This window comes from Thalassophryne amazonica, chromosome 10 (genome assembly GCF_902500255.1).
Source record: "Thalassophryne amazonica chromosome 10, fThaAma1.1, whole genome shotgun sequence".
NCBI lineage: Eukaryota > Metazoa > Chordata > Actinopteri > Batrachoidiformes > Batrachoididae > Thalassophryne > Thalassophryne amazonica.
In genome coordinates, this window is record NC_047112.1 from 29951717 (window position 1) to 29968366 (window position 16650).

Consider the following 16650-nt stretch of genomic DNA (forward strand, 5'->3'; position numbering starts at 1 on the left):
ATGACCTTCTCCCATACCTCCCCTGGATCATCCAGATGGTCAGTGGTGAACTTCAAACGGGCCTGGACATGTGCTGGCTTGAGCAGGGGGACCTTGTTGCCCTGCAGGATTTTAAACCATAACAGCATCATGTGTTACTAATGTAATCTTTCAGGGCTGTGAAAAGAAAATTGTGAAATCCGAGGAAAATTTGCAGGGGGTTGGGGGGGGGGGGCAGCATCCAGGAGGTGGGGTCTAGGGCCCTGTGGTGCCCCAGAATTAAATTTTTATCTAATGATACTTTTTCAGCATCTCCTGGAAGAACAAATCTCAAAATTAGTGCATATTTAAATGATCCTAAATTCAACCTTTTATTTGACCTGTCAATGATGTTGAAATAACAGAATATGACGTGGAAGTAGGACCTGGAATGATTTTCCTTTCAATTGTAAACCAAATTATGCATTAACTCAGAAAAATTAAGCTAGATGAAATTTATGAAGACTGAAAAGACTGTTACAGCATTTCAAAAAACAGCTAAAGCTTGTAGAATATTTGGAAAATCATGGTAAAATATTAACATACCTTATAGTAAAAAGTCACATATTCTTGTGTAAATTAATGAAACCGCCTACAGCAGGATTGTTTTCCCACCGGCGCGGCTCCACCTGAAGCCCGAGGCGTCAGCACAGTTCCACCGGCGCAGCTTTACCGAGGCCCGAGGCGTCAGCGCACATCCACCGGCGCGGCTCCACCTGAAGCCCGAGGCGTCAGCGCAGTTCCACCGGCGCGGCTTTACCGAGGCCCGAGGCGCCAGCGCGGAGTTATCTGACCATGGGTCCGAATAAGGCACTGACGGCGGAGGAGGGAGACGATATCAAAAAGTCCAGGGACTTTTTGTCTGAGCAAATCTCTGTTGTTAAAATGCAGCAGAAATCCATTATGGAGCTGGTGGAAGAAGTGAAGGCTCTCCGGATCCAGAATGCCGAGAAAGACCGGCGTCTGGTGTACCTGGAGAACCGTGTTGCGGAGTTGGAACAGTACACAAGGATGAACGACGTTATTATTACAGGAATTCATATTAAACCTCGATCCTACGCACGGGCGGTGTCAGAAGACGGCGGAGGGGAGGCCAGTGAGCAGGAGGCCAACTCAGTGGAACAATAGGTGGCTGACTTCCTGCAATCTAAAGGTATTCAAATGGACTGTAATAACATTGAAGCGTGCCACCCCCTGCACAGGAGAGAGGATGGAGACAAGCGAGCAGTTATAATGAGGTTTGTCAACAGAAAACACAAAATGGCATTGTTAAAACAGGGACGGAAACTTAAAGGAACAAACGTATTCATCAATGAACATCTGACCAAACATCTGACACAGACCAGAGGAACCTATTCATCTACTACATCATCTACATCTGGAGACAAGAAGGATATAACTCAAAGGATTGCTGATCATGGAAAAGTAGAACTGAGAACATTTAAATACACAGACCACAATGTACTGGACTTGGAGCACGATATAGACCCGGACAATAATTTCTTCTCAAATATCAATGACAGTTGTTGCTATTATACAGATGAACAGTTTAATTGGATCATTAAAATGGATAACAAATTATCAATAATACATTTCAACAGCAGAAGTCTATATGCAAACTTTGACAACATTAAAGAATATTTAAGTCAATTTAAAAAAATATTTAACATAATTGCTATATCAGAAACATGGATCGATGAAGATAAAGGAATGGATTTTGAACTGGATGGATATGAATTTAATTGTGTAAACAGAAAGAATAAGAGTGGAGGAGGAGTGACTGTGTATGTGGATAAGAACATGGATTATAAAATAGTAGACAATATGACAACTGTGATTGATAACTTATTAGAATGTATAACTATTGAAATATGTGAAGAAAAAAGCAAATATTTATTAGTCAGCTGTATATATAGAGCACCAGGATCTAGTATTGAAACATTCACTGACTGTATGGGAAAAATGTTCTCAAAAACTAATCAAAAAACTGTGTTCATTTGTGGTGACTTAAATATTGATCTGCTCAAATTAAATAAGCATAAAATAACAGATGAATTTATCAATATAATGTACAGTATGAGTTTATATCCAAAAATCACCAGGCCAAGCAGAATTACATCCCATAGTGCCACCTTAATTGATAATATATTCAGCAATGATATTGAGATAACACTGAGTGGATTATTAATCAATGACATTAGTGATCATCTACCAGTTTTCATCGTTTAAATAGAAACCATCGGCGGAATCAGCCAGAGGAGAAAATAAAATACAGGCGAGTGCGGACAGAGGAAAACATGAACACACTAAAGAAGGATTTACAGGAGCAAAACTGGGAAAAGGTATACAGTGAAAGTGATGTTGATAGTGCATATGAAACTTTTTTACAAATATTTACATCATTACATGATAAAAATTGTCCAATTAAACAAGACTACAGAAAACAAAAAATCCAAGCTCGACCATGGATGACGAAAGGGTTACGAAATGCATGTAATAAGAAAAATACACTGTATAGAGAATTCATAAAACTAAAGACTAAAGAGGCAGAAAATAGATATAAGAAATACAAAAATAGATTAACTAATATTATACGGGTATGTAGGAAGGAATATTATAGTAACATATTATATAATAACAAAAACAAATATTAAAGGAATATGGGATATATTAAATAGCATTATCAAAAATGGTAATAAAAAACAGAGTTACCCTCAGTATTTCATTGATAATAATATGAAAAGGAAAATAAGGATGAGGTAGTCAACGGTTTTAATAATTTTTTGTAAATATTGGACCAAGCTTGGCAGAAAAAATTCCCAATTCCCAACCTGAGGATTGGGATAATCTCATAGAAAGAAATCCCTGTTCAATGTTCCTCACAGCAGTGGATGGAAAAGAAATTATAGACATTGTGAATAATTGTAAATATAAAACATCTACCGATTTAAATGAAATTGATATGGTGGTGGTAAAACAGGTCATTGAATGGATTGTAGAACCATTAACATACATCTGTAACTTATCATTTCAAACCGGTAAATTTCCCAATCAAATGAAAATAGCTAAGGTTGTGCCGCTGTATAAGACTGGGGATAGACACCACTTCACAAATTATAGACCTGTTTCTTTGCTTCCACAATTTTCCAAATTATTAGAATTCAATTATTAGTTATTATCAATTATTAGTTATTCAATAATAGATTAGACAAATTCATAAATAAACATAAATTACTTACTGATAGTCAATATGGATTCAGAGCACATAGTTCAACATCACTTGCATTAATAGAATCAGTTGAGGAGATTACAAACGCCATAGACCACAAATTACATTCAGTTGGAATATTTATAGACCTTAAAAAGGCTTTTGATACAATCAATCATGACATATTAATCAGTAAACTTGAACAGTATGGGATTGGGGTTGGTGTTGCACTGGGTGAGAAGCTACTTAAGTAACAGAAAACAGTTTGTGAAGTTGGGGGAATATACATCATGCTTGGACAATGCTTGTGGCGTCCCGCAGGGGTCAGTATTGGGTCCAAAACTGTTTCTAATTTATATAAATGATATTGTCAATGTTTCCAAAATATTAAAATTAGTATTATTTGCAGATGACAAGGATTTTTTGTTCAGGGGGGGATTTGCAGGAGTTACTGAGGAGGATCAGTATAGAAATGGGAAAATTGAAAATATGGCTTGACAGAAACAAATTATCATTAAACTTAAGTAAAACAAAATACGTTATTTGGCTATTGTAATACAGACATACAGGTTCAGTTACAAGTCGAGGGGGTAGATATTGAAAGGGTACATGAAAATAAGTTTCTGGGGGTGATAATAGATAAGATAACTGGATGACTCATATAAAACATATACAAAGTAAACTGTCAAGAAGCATTTCAGTTCTAAACAAAGCGAAACAATCTGGACCACAACTCACTCCGCATTCTTTACTGCTCACTGGTTTTACCATATTTACAGTACTGTGCAAAGGTATGGGGTAATACTTATAAAGGTACAACACAATCACTATGTTGTGTGGGCCGCTGAAGAGGAGGTACTGCTGGCCCACCACCACCAGAGGGCGCCCTGCCTGGAGTGCGGGCTCCAGGCACTAGAGGGCGCTGCCGCCTTGCAGGAGCAGCCAGAGTGACAGCTGTCACCCATCACCTGCGACAGCTGTCATCAATCATCGGATCTGCAGGGGTATATCAGCAGGACGGCATCTCCACCTCATGGCCGAGATATCGTTTCTACTGAGAAGGTAACGTGCTCAGCTGACTGTTTAACAGTGTTCTTTGTGACTTTTGTGTTTTGCTCTGAGTATTTTCCAACGAGAGGTGGAGGTAACTTACCTGCCGTTCGGATTCCTGGGTGCGAACGCGCCCTCCTTTAATTGTCCTTTGTTCCTCGCCAGCAGTACCAGGTCCGACACGCGGAGGCAGTGGCCACCTGGGAGTTCCGGACTTGGCGGCTCCAGTATTCCCGGGGTCTGGTGGCGGAGGAAACCGTGTGGTTCCGGTTCTACTTTGGAGAGGCGTCTCCTATCTTCGAGCCTGCCCACACGACACCTGTGTGAATTTGACTTTGTCTATTATTGTAATCTGTGTACTTGTTGTGCATATTCACAACAGTAAAGTGTGGTTATTTGACCTATTTCCATTGTCCGTTCATTTGCGCCCCTGTTGTGGGTCCGTGTACTTACACTTTCACAACAGGATATCTCGGCCAACGCAGGGATCCCGAGGGGGCGTCAACTGGCTGTTGAACGGCCAATGGAAGAACAGGGCGCACAGGCGCCCGCAGGAGGAATGATCGGTGAGTTGCAGCGGATCCTCACCGTTTCACGGCTCGGTGGATTTAATGACCGAGCAGAACGTCCTCCTTAACCGCAGGGGGGAGGCTCTCGCCGCGCAGGTGGAGGTGCGCCCTCAGGGCGCTGCTGCGGCTCTCTCTCCTGTCGACCCTGTGCGTAACAGTGACGTTCCACTGGTCGTTCAACGACCCCTCCCACCTACCCCGGAAGCATACATAAGCCCTCCAGAGCCGTACGGAGGTTGTGTGGAGACGTGCGCGGACTTCCTTATGCAGTGTTCGCTCGTCTTCGCACAACGTCCTGTCATGTACGCGACTGATTCTAGCAAGATAGCTTATGTGATTAATCTGCTTCGCGGCAAGGCACGCGCTTGGGCTACAGCGCTTTGGGAGCAAAATTCACGGCTCCTTCTGACATATGATGGGTTTGTGAGGGAGTTCAGAACAGTGTTCGATCACCCAAATAGAGGAGAGACCGCTTCAGCCGTGCTGCTGTCAATGAGACAGGGGCGCCGGAGCGGCAGCTGCTTATGCAGTCGACTTCCGCATCGCGGCTGCGAGTTCCGGCTGGAATAACACTGCCCTCCGCTGCCGCCTTCGTAAACGGACTGTCGTTGGTCCTGAAGGAGCTCCTGGTGGCTAAGGACGAACCGCCGGGATTTAGACGGGCTTGTCGATCTCGTTATACATTAGACAATCGGTTAGAGGAACGACGTCGGGAGCGAGGCGAAGGACGTCACCAGATACTGCGCCGCCCCTCTCCCTTCCGGGTTCGAAAAGGGGCCGCCCTCCCCACGCTCCACAGCCGCAGCGCTTGTGGGGCAACAGCTCCCCCGTTGACGTTGTTAGGGAGACGCACAGGGCCAAAATGGGGAGGCTGATCCGTGGAGAGTGTTTTCTCTGCAGCTCAACAGAGCACACACAGAGAGGACTGCCCCAAACGGCCAAAACGTCAACACTCGCCCTTAGAGACTGGGCTAAGGGGGGGTCAGACATTCAAGTGAGACACACACAAATTGCCACACGACTCCCAGTCACAATCCTGAGCGGGATTTAACCCTTCAAGAGCCCGAGCACTGGTGGACACGGGGTCAGAAGGGGAATCTGCTAGACAGCAGATGGGCAAAGGAGTAGGGCTCCCTCTGGTGGCGCTTCCTACGGCCATCGCAGTGCGGGCACTAGATGGCATCCCTCCTCCCTTTACTCACAACACAAGACACCACCAGTAACTCTGTGGTGTCCTGGAAACCCACCGGGAGGAGATTGAGTTTTTGTAACTCCTACCTCCCACGTGATTTTGGGCATCCCATGGATGTTAAAGCACAATCCCGGATCGATTGGGCCGTCTGGGGGGGTGGTTTCAGTGAGCGAAACCTGCCATCGGGGTGTTTTAGGATTCTCGGTTCCTCCCGGTTCCCAGGCTAAGGAGGAGGTCAAAGTCCCTCCCCAATCTGACGGCAGTGCCGGTTGAGTACCACGATCTTGCTGACGTCTTCAGCAAGGATCTGGCACTCACCCTTCCCCCGCACCGTCCGTACGATTGTGCCATTGATTTGGTTCCAGGCGCTGAGTTCCCGTCCAGCAGGCTGTACAACCTCTCACGACCTGAGCGCGAATCAATGGAAGAACCTACATCCGGGACTCATTAGCTGCCGGGGGCAGGTTTCTTTTTTGTGGGCAAGAAGAAGGGCGGACTTCGTCCATGTATTGATTACAGGGGGCTGAATGAGATTACGGTTCACAACCGATACCCGTTGCCATTATTAGATTCCGTGTTCACGCCCCTGCATGGAGCCAAAATCTTTACTAAGCTGGATCTTAGAAATGCGTATCACCTGGTTCGGATCCGGAAGGGAGACGAATGGAAGACGGCATTCAACACCCCATTAGGTCATTTTGAGTATCTGGTCATGCCGTTCGGCCTCACAAACGCCCCCGCGACATTCCAAGCATTAGTTAATGATGTCTTGCGGGATTTCCTGCACCGATTCGTCTTCGTATATCTAGACGATATACTCATCTTTTCCTCCGGATCCTGAGACTCATGTCCGGCCTGTACGTCAGGTCCTGCAGCGGTTGTTGGAGAACCGGCCTGTTTGTGAAGGGCGAGAAGTGTGAGTTTCACCTCACATCTTTGTCCTTCCTGGGGTTTATCATCTCCCCCAACTCCGTCGCTCCTGATCCGGCCAAGGTTGCGGCGGTGAGAGACTGGCCCCAACCCACTAGCCGTAGGAAGCTGCAACAGTTCCTCGGCTTTGCAAATTTCTACAAGGAGGTTCATTAAGGGCTACAGTCAGGTAGTTAGCCCCCTGACAGCCCTGACCTCACCAAAGTCCCCTTCACCTGGTCGGATCGTTGCGATTGCCGCGTTCAAGGAGTTGAAACGGCGCTTTCTCGTCTGCACCCGTTCTGGTGCAGCCCGATCCTAGTCGCCAGTTAGTGGTTGAAGTGGACGCCTCGGACTCAGGGATAGGAGCTGTGCTTTCCCAGAGCGGGAAGACCGATAAGGTCCTTCACCCGTGTGCCTATTTTTCCCGCAGGTTGACCCCGGCCCGAACGGAACTATGACGTCGGCAATCGAGAGCTCCTTGCGGTGAAAGAGGCCCTTGAGAGTGGAGACATCTGTTGGAGGGAACGTCCATGCCATTCATGGTTTTCACTGACCACCGGAACCTGGAGTATATCAGGACCGCCAAGCGGCTGAACCCCAGGCAAGCCCGCTGGTCACTGTTCTTCGGCCGTTTTGACTTCCGGATCACCTACCGTCCCGGGACCAAAAACCAGAGATCAGATGCCTTGTCCCGGGTACATGAAGACGAAGTCAAAACGGAGTTGTCGGATCCACCGGAACCCATCATCCCGGAGTCCACTATCGTGGCCACCCTCACCTGGGACGTAGAGAGAACCGTCCGGGAGGCCCTGGGCACGAAGCCCGGACCCCGGAACCGGGGCCGAAGAATAGACTTTACGTCCCACCAGAAGCTAGGGCTGCAGTCCTGGACTTCTGTCCACGGCTCTAAGCTCTCCTGTCATCCAGGGGTGCGAAGAACCGTGCAGTTGTCCGCAGCGCTTCTGTGGGCATACCTGGAGGCCGACGTCCGGGATTATATCCAGGCCTGTACCACCTGCGCCAGGGGCAAGGCCGACCATCGCAAGGTATCGGGATTGCTACAGCCGCTGCCCGTGCCTCATCGCACCTGGTCTCACATCGGCCTGGATTTTGTCACGGGCCTCCCGCCGTCCCAGGGCAACACCGTCATCCTCACGATAGTGGACCGATTCTCCAAGGCGGACCCACTTCGTGGCCCTCCGCAGCTCCCAACGGGCCCAGGAGACAGCGGACCTCCTGGTCACCACGTCGTCCGGCTGCATGGGATCCCCACAGACATCGTCTCCGATCGTGATCCCAGTTCTCCTCGCACGTCTGGAGGAGCTTCTGCCGGGAACTGGGGGCCACGGTCAGCTCTCATCTGGGGTATCATCCCCAAACCAACGGCAAGCATAACGGCCAACCAAGAGTGGAGCAGACCCTGCGTTTGCGTGACAGCCGGCGCAACGGCCGGCGCCTGGAGTACCCATCTGGCCTGGATCGAGTATGCCCACAACAGCCAAGTGTCGTCAGCCACCGGCCTCTCCCCTTTTGAGGTATGTCTAGGGTATCAGCCCCCGTTGTTTCCGGTGGTGAGGGAGGAGGTCGGTGTGCCCCGGTCCAGGCCCACCTGCGGAAGTGCCGTCGGGTGTGGCAAGCCGCCCGTTCTGCTTTGCTGAAGGCCCGGATGAGAGCAAAGGCCCATGCAGACCGTCGGCGGACCCCGGCCCCTACGTATCGTCCAGGGGCAGGAGGTGTGGTTGTCAACCAAGGACATTCCACTCCAAGTAGCCTCCCCGAAACTACAGGAACGGTACATAGGTCCCTTTAAAGATCCTCAAGATCATCAGTCCCGCCGCAGTGAGCTTCAGCTTCCGGCCTCACTGCGGATCCATCCCGTGTTTCATGTGTCAAGGATCAAACCACATCACACCTCACACCATCTGTACTCCGGGTCCGGCACCACCTCCTGCCCGGATCATCAATGGTGAGCCGGCTGGACTGTGCGCCGGCTTTTGGATGTCGACGGATGGGCCGGGGCTTCCAGTATTGGGGGGACTGGGAGGGGTACGGCCCCGAAGAACGCTCCTGGGTGAAGAAGAGCTTCATCCTGGACCCGGCCCTCCTGGCCGACTTCTACCGCCGCCACCGGACAAGCCTGGTCGGGCGCCAGGAGGCGCCCGTTGAGGGGGGGTCCTGTTGTGTGGGCCGCTGAAGAGGAGGTACTGCTGGCCCACCACCACCAGAGGGCGCCCTGCCTGGAGTGCGGGCTCAGGCACTAGAGGGTGCTGCCGCCTTGCAGGAGCAGCCAGAGTGACAGCTGTCACCCATCACCTGCGACAGCTGTCATCAATCATCGGATCTGCAGGGGTATATCAGCAGGACGGCATCTCCACCTCATGGCCGAGATATCGTTTCTACTGAAAGGTAACGTGCTCAGCTGACTGTTTAACAGTGTTCTTTGTGACTTTTGTGTTTGCTCTGAGTATTTTCCAACGGAGGTGGAGGTAACTTACCTGCCGGTTCCGGATTCCTGGGTGCGAACGCGCCCTCCTTTAATTGTCCTTGTTCCTCGCCAGCATACCAGGTCCGACACGCGGAGGCAGTGGCCACCTGGGAGTTCGGGAACTTGGCGGCTCCAGTATTCCCGGGGTCTGGTGGTGGAGGAAACCGTGTGGTTCCGGTTCTACTTTGGAGAGGTGTCTCCTATCTTCGAGCCTGCCCACACGACACCTGTGTGAATTTGACTTTGTCTATTATTGTAATCTGTTGTACTTGTTGTGCATATTCACAACAGTAAAGTGTGTTATTTGACCTATTCCATTGTCCCGTTCATTTGCGCCCCCTGTTGTGGGTCCGTGTACTTACACTTCACAACACTATCAGTTAATGCAGAAAAGAGCTATAAGGAATTATTCATAATACTGCTATAGAGATCATACAAATCCACTATTTTTACAATCCAAATTCTTAAAATTCACAGACTTGGTTCATTTTCAAACAGTACAAATCGTGTATAAAGCAATAAATTTACTTCCAGCAAATATTAAAAATATGTTTAACAGATCAGGGGATTGCAGTCTGAGGGGGAAATTTAATTTAAAGCATCAGTGGGCACGAGCAACATTAAAAGGTTTCTGTATTTGTCTGTGGGGTGAGGATGTGGAACAGATTGGGAGTGGGGCTCAGCAATGTCCAAGCATGAACCAGTTCAAAAAACGGTACAAAATGTTTTTTTCTAGGTATAGGGAGGAGGAAGGGTAATGAGGGTTAGGGTGTTTTTGTTTTTTGCTTCGGCTTGTAAATATATAGTATTTTGTATGTAAGTAGGTATGTGTGTATATATATATATATATATATATATATTGATATCGGTTTAGGTGTGTAGGAAACTATGTGTATATGTGGCAAAGGTATTACTGGTTGTGGGGAAGAAGGGGTAGGGATAAATAAGCTGATGCTTCACCCTACCCCTTTTCGGACATGTTGGGTACACGTAGGAACTTTTTGTTGTTTGTCTTTACTGATCTATCTTGTAATTGTTGTTGTATCAAATGTTCGAAATAAACAGTTTTCATCTTCATCATCTCATCTTAATGCAGCCTAAATCCATTCAAAGCCACAATGTCTTTTTTACAATGAAAGAAAGTCTAGATTAGTGAAAAAAGTCACAATCTTGTCTAAAATCCTGTTTGAACAGCAGAATTTTTATTTTCCAGGTAGAGAAAAATTCTTACCATGTTTCCTGATGGCACACCTCACTTTTCCAGTTTTTTATCTTTCAGGTGTGCAGATGAAGCCAGTGGATTCCACGGATTCTTGTCCTATAAGGACTTTTTCAAACAGTCTTCTCGCCATCTTCTCTCTGTGCGACATCACTCAGTGACACAAACATGCTACACTATTCTTCTTTTAAAAACTTGAAAGCTCTAAAAGTGTGGGATGTGCACATGCTACATTTCACTTAAGCGCCACACAGGAGCCACACAGTGTCGCCGCAGCAACCAACCAGTCCTGCTTTACGACAACTGTCGTAACAGGCACGCTTTGAGTGGCATTTTTCCTCCGCGACAACTGATTTGTATCTGGAACACACAGATCAGTGTCCGCGGACTTATAAAACCTACACGATGTCGTAAAAAAAGAGAACGCTTTGCGATAAGCATTTTAAAAACCCAGTGATGTTCACGATTAAAGAGTACATCACTAACACCCCCCCCCCCCCCCCCCCCATGATGAAATCCGCGGGATTCCGCGGATTCGCAGACTTTTCACAGCCCTGAATCTTGTGCATGTGGTCCCAGCTCTCTTCAAGTCATTGACCAGGTCCTCCTGTGTAGTTCTGAGCTTTCTCAGATCATCCTTACCCCACAAAGTGAGATCTTGCATGGAATCCCAGATCGAGGGAGATTGACAGTCATCTTGTGTTTCTTCCACTTTTAATAAATAATCATAACAGCTGTGTTGTCTTCTACCAAGCTGCTTGCCCTGTGTCCTGTAGTCCATCCCAGCCTTGTGCAGGTCTACAGTTTGTCCCTGTTGTCCTTAGACAGCTCTTTGGTCTTGCTCTGGTGGACAGGTTGGACTGTGATTGATTGAGTGGTGTGAACAGGTGTCTTTTATACAGGTAACGAGTTCCAAACAGGTGCAATTATACAGGTAAAGAGTGCAGAATAAGAGGGCTTCCTAAAGAAAAATTAACAGGTTTGTGTGAGCCAGAATTCTTGCTGGTTAATAGGTGTTCAAATACTTATTTGCAGCAGTAACATACAAATAAATTATATACATACATACATATACATACACACACATATATATATATATACACATACATAGTGATTCCCTTTTTTTTTTTTAAGATTATGTCTCTCACAGTGGACATGCACCTAAGATGAAAATTTCAGACCCCTCCATGACTTCTAAGTGGGAGAACACACATTACATACACATATACATACACACACATATACATACACACACATATACATGGTCTCTTAGATAATAAACCGACCCGTTTATTTTTTTTTTTTTAACTATATGGATTTGAATGACATGCGATTACACCAATCATGCTTGAACCCTCGTGCGCATGCGTGAGTTTTTTCACGCGTGTCGGTGACGTCATTTCCCTGTGGGCAGGCCTTGAGTGAGATGTGGTCCCGCCCTCTCGGCTGAATTCCTTTGTTTCACACGCTGCTCGAGACGCCGCGCGTTGCTTTATCAAAATTTTTTCTGGACCTGTGAGGAGTATCCGAGTGGACACTATTCGAGAAATTAAGCTGGTTTTCTGTGAAAAGTTTAACGGCTGATGAGAGATTATGGGGTGTTTCTGTCGGTGTAAGGACTTCCCACGGAGCGGGACGTCCTGCAGCGCTTCCAGGCGCTGTCGTCGGCCTGTTTCGAGCTGAAAACATCCTAATTTAAGGCTTAATTCACCCAGGACATCGTGAGAGAACAGAGAAGATTCAGAAGAGGCCGGCATGAGGAATTTATGCGGACATTCCACTGTTTTAAGGACATTTTTTTAATGAAAGACGTACGCGCAAATTTGCCGAGTTCGTTTCCGTGACGACTCGGGAAATCTGTGCGCGCCGCGACAGGAAAAACACCTCCGTGTTGAAAACCATTTGTAGAATTCAGGCGGCTTTTAATGGCTTTCAACAAGTGAGTAACTGAGAAATTGTTTAACAGCTTGGGCATGTTCCAACTTGCCCGTTAAGATTTCCAACGGAGGTGTTTTTCCTGCCGCGACCCCCCGTGGTCAGGTCCAGCCCGACATGCGACTCTGCCCGCACGTTCTTTCATTACAAAATGACCGTTAACAATGGAATGTCCGAATAAACTCCTCATGCCGACTTCTTCTGAAAGTTCTCTGTTCTCTGACGACTTACTGCGTCAACAGAGCCTGAAATGTGGAAGTTTTCAACTTGAAACGGCGAGACGCTGCCGCCTCGAAGCGCAGATCGCCGTCAGGCGCCATGGACCGTCCTTAAAGCGACACTACCAGACCAAAATCTCAGCCGTTAAAATTTTTACCGAAACACAGCTGAATTTATTGAATGGTGTCCACTCAGTTGTGCCTTACAGTTTTGAAAAAATTTTTATCAAACAAAGCAACAGTCTCTGAGCCATTCCTAAACAATGAAAAAAAATCGACGAGCGGGTGGACGACTCCTCACTCAAAGACTGCCCACAGGCGAATGACGTAACCGACAGGCGTGAAAAAAACTCTCGCATGCCCACGAGGGGTCAAGCATGTCTGATGTAATCACACGTGATTCAAATCCATATGGTTTTTGAAAAAAATAATAAGGTCGGATACTTTTCTAATAGACCTCGTATACATATACATACATACATATATATATATACATACATATATATATATATATATATATATATATATATATATATATACACATATACACACACACACACACACACACGAGGTCTGTTAGAAAAGTATCGGACCTTTTTATTTTTTTCAAAAACCTGATGGATTTGAATCACGTGTGCTTGCATGAGCCAACCTTGAACCTTCGAGTGCATGCGTGAACTTTTTCCACACCTGTCGATTGCATCATTTTCTGGTAAGCAGCCTTTGTGTGAGGTGTGTGTTGTGCGCTCGGCGTTTTTTCATTCCAAGGAAAAAGACAGAACAACTGGAGCAGCGCCGCATCAAATTTTGCCAGAAACTGAGCAACAGCTAGGTGGAAACCATTTGGATGATTCAGACGGCTTAAAAAGGTCCAATACTTTTCTAACAGACCTCGTATATATACACACATATATACATACACGGCTGAGCACATTTCAGGCTCCTTCTTACAGATGACACAAAGCCGTGAGAGTGTCAATTCTAGTTTCCACCTGACGTAGTTGTCATTTTTTTTCAATCCCAGTGTCCACATTCTTTGAAAAGCAAATGTACTTGCGCTCATTTGTGTACCCATGGGCATACTGAAATAAAAAGTGGTCAGGCACATTGCTTGTGAGGCAGAAAAGAAGTGATTATGCCCCATTTAAAAACCTGGTGTCAAGATCTTTACACAGTGCAATATTCAGATACACTGGTTTATTCTGAGGGATGTATTGGCGCAGCAAATAACACCGAACTGAAAACAAAAATTAAAATACAAATGGAAAACTTTCATAACTCCGGCATTTTATCATATATTTAATAATATATAGTTTTCTTCTTCCCTTGATTTACAGGCAGGGAGCACCAAGACAGGACTGACTACAGCATCCAGGTACAGTGCGGATGGGGAGGAGCTGATGTTGTCTGGTGCGATATGGAGGAGATTGAGTGGTCATTGGATGAGTCTTTGTAGGCAGTGCTCAATGCTTCACGTCAGGGAGCTATGGGGGATGACAGCTGCTCTCATACTTTAACAGTTTGTGCACAGAATCCATTGTTGTTCGAATTTCTGCTGCACCTATTTGTTCAGGGTCACCACAGCGCATCCAGCACAGATGTGCATTGGGATTTAGCACAAGTTCTACACCAGATGCCTTTCCTGACAACTCCAGATTCCCTGGAGAAACAGACACAACCCCAGGTCTTCCTAATGCTGCATTCACACCGGGCGCGATCAGATGCCACAAATTTGCGGGGGTCGCATGGCGATGGACGCACCACCATAACCCGGTGTGTCGCTCTGCTTTTGCTGCGAAAATTCGCCCCGGTGCGTCATCAAATAGGAGGAGCTTCCATTCTGCTCGCCGGTTCCGGTTGTCAGTCAAGTTAACATGACGACCTTGATCACACGAAGCGAGTTGTTGTGGAAAGCTCCCAATACAGGGAGTATCATTATTTGCTGCAGGAGCTGTGTCTGGATGACGGCCGCTTTCAGCGGTCCTTCCACCTCTGCAGGACCTAGTTTGAGGACCTCTTGTCCCGTTCACGCGCACATGTAAACAATTAAAAAAAAAACAAAAAAAACTCCACTGCTTGCTGCGGGGCTGCAGCTCGCTCTTCCCCCCCCAAAAAAACCTGTCATAATTGTGTTTAGAAACCAGTCACCATTTGTTTTATTATACATCTGTGTAGTTAATAAATAAAATAATCTCCATGAAGGATTCGCTCACGCGCGCACGTAAAATAAAAAGAGGAAGAAACTCCACTCCCCCTGCTGTAGGGCTGCTGCTCGCTCCAAAAACTCTTTTATAATTGTGAAATAAAGGACAAAAGAGACATAAGTCCTGCTCACAGGCTGCTACCAGATACAGGACATTTTCACATTTTCAGTCAAACTCCAGACATCTCCACGTCACTACATATTCAGTCCCTGATTGGTCATCGTGGTGCGACAAGACGAAAAAGTTCAGATTTTTCAACTTGTGGAGGAGGGCAACACAACATGATGTGACGCAATATCGCGCCAATCGCTTCACTCGCGTCGCTTCATTTGTGTCCATTGCGTCGCGCTGCGTGACTTGGCGCCAAAATGCGTCGTTACATAGGGATTACATGGCAACCTGTTGCTGCTGTCGCTCGCGTCGCCCCCGGTGTGAACACGGCATAAGAGGTCTCCCATCAAAGTACTAACCAGGGCCCACTCCACTTAGCCTCTGAGATCTGACAGGATCAGACTCAGAGCAGACCAGCTTCCATGCACAGAACCCATTACTTACCCCAAAAGAGCTCATTTGCAACAATATTAGGTGAATTATACAACACCTGATCTGCCCAAAGACAGGTGCACCAAGCTTGTGACATCATATTCTTGAGGCTTGAGACTGTAACTGCTACCAAAGGCGCATCAACAAAGTATTGAGCAAAGACAGTGACTACCCATGTATATGTGATTTATTACTTTTTTATTTTTAATAAATTTGCAAAAATCTCAAAAAATAAAAATAAATAATCAATCAATCAATTTTATTTATATAGCGCCAAATCACAACAAACAGTTGCCCCAAGGCGCTTTATATTGTAAGGCAAGGCCATACAATAATTACGTAAAAACCCCAATGGTCCAAACGACCCCCTGTGAGCAGCACTTGGCGACAGTGGGAAGGAAAAACTCCCTTTTAACAGGAAGAAACCTCCAGCAGAACCAGGCTCAGGGAGGGGCAGTCTTCTGCTGGGGCTGGTTGGGGCTGAGGGAGAGAACCAGGAAAAAGACATGCTGTGGAGGGGAGCAGAGATCAATCACTAATGAATAAATGCAGAGTGGTGCATACAGAGCAAAAAGAGAAAAACACTCAGTGCATCATGGGAACCCCCCAGCAGTCTAAGTCTATAGCAGCATAACTAAGGGATGGTTCAGGGTCACCCGATCCAGCCCTAACTATAAGCTTTAGCAAAAAGGAAAGTTTTAAACCTAATCTTAAAAGTAGAGAGGGTGTCAGTCTCCCTGATCTGAATTGGGAGCTGGTTCCACAGGAGAGGAGCCTGAAAGCTGAAGGCTCTGCCTCACAATAAATAAAGAAGCTTTTTTCATGTTATCATTATGTGGTGTTCTGAGTAGAACTTTGAGGGAAAACATTTATTTACCTCATTTTAGAATATGGCTATAACATAAAATGTGGAAAAAGTGACGTGCTGTGAATACTTTCCAGATCCACTGTACAAGCATAAAAATGCATGTTGGACAATAAATCATTACCTTTACAGCCAGTTTTAGACAAGTTGGGGGATGTATACATGAACAATTCCAGCTTGTTGAATATGTCTTGGACTTCATTTCCATCAATCTGTAAGAAATACAAACAGT

At 46.3% G+C, this 16650-nt stretch overlaps 1 protein-coding gene across 1 annotated transcript in view; it reads right to left on the reverse strand.

Annotated features, from left to right (window-relative positions):
• The window catches only part of qsox1 (quiescin Q6 sulfhydryl oxidase 1), a 121966-nt gene that overhangs the window by 87874 nt on the left and 17442 nt on the right, over positions 1–16650 (reverse strand).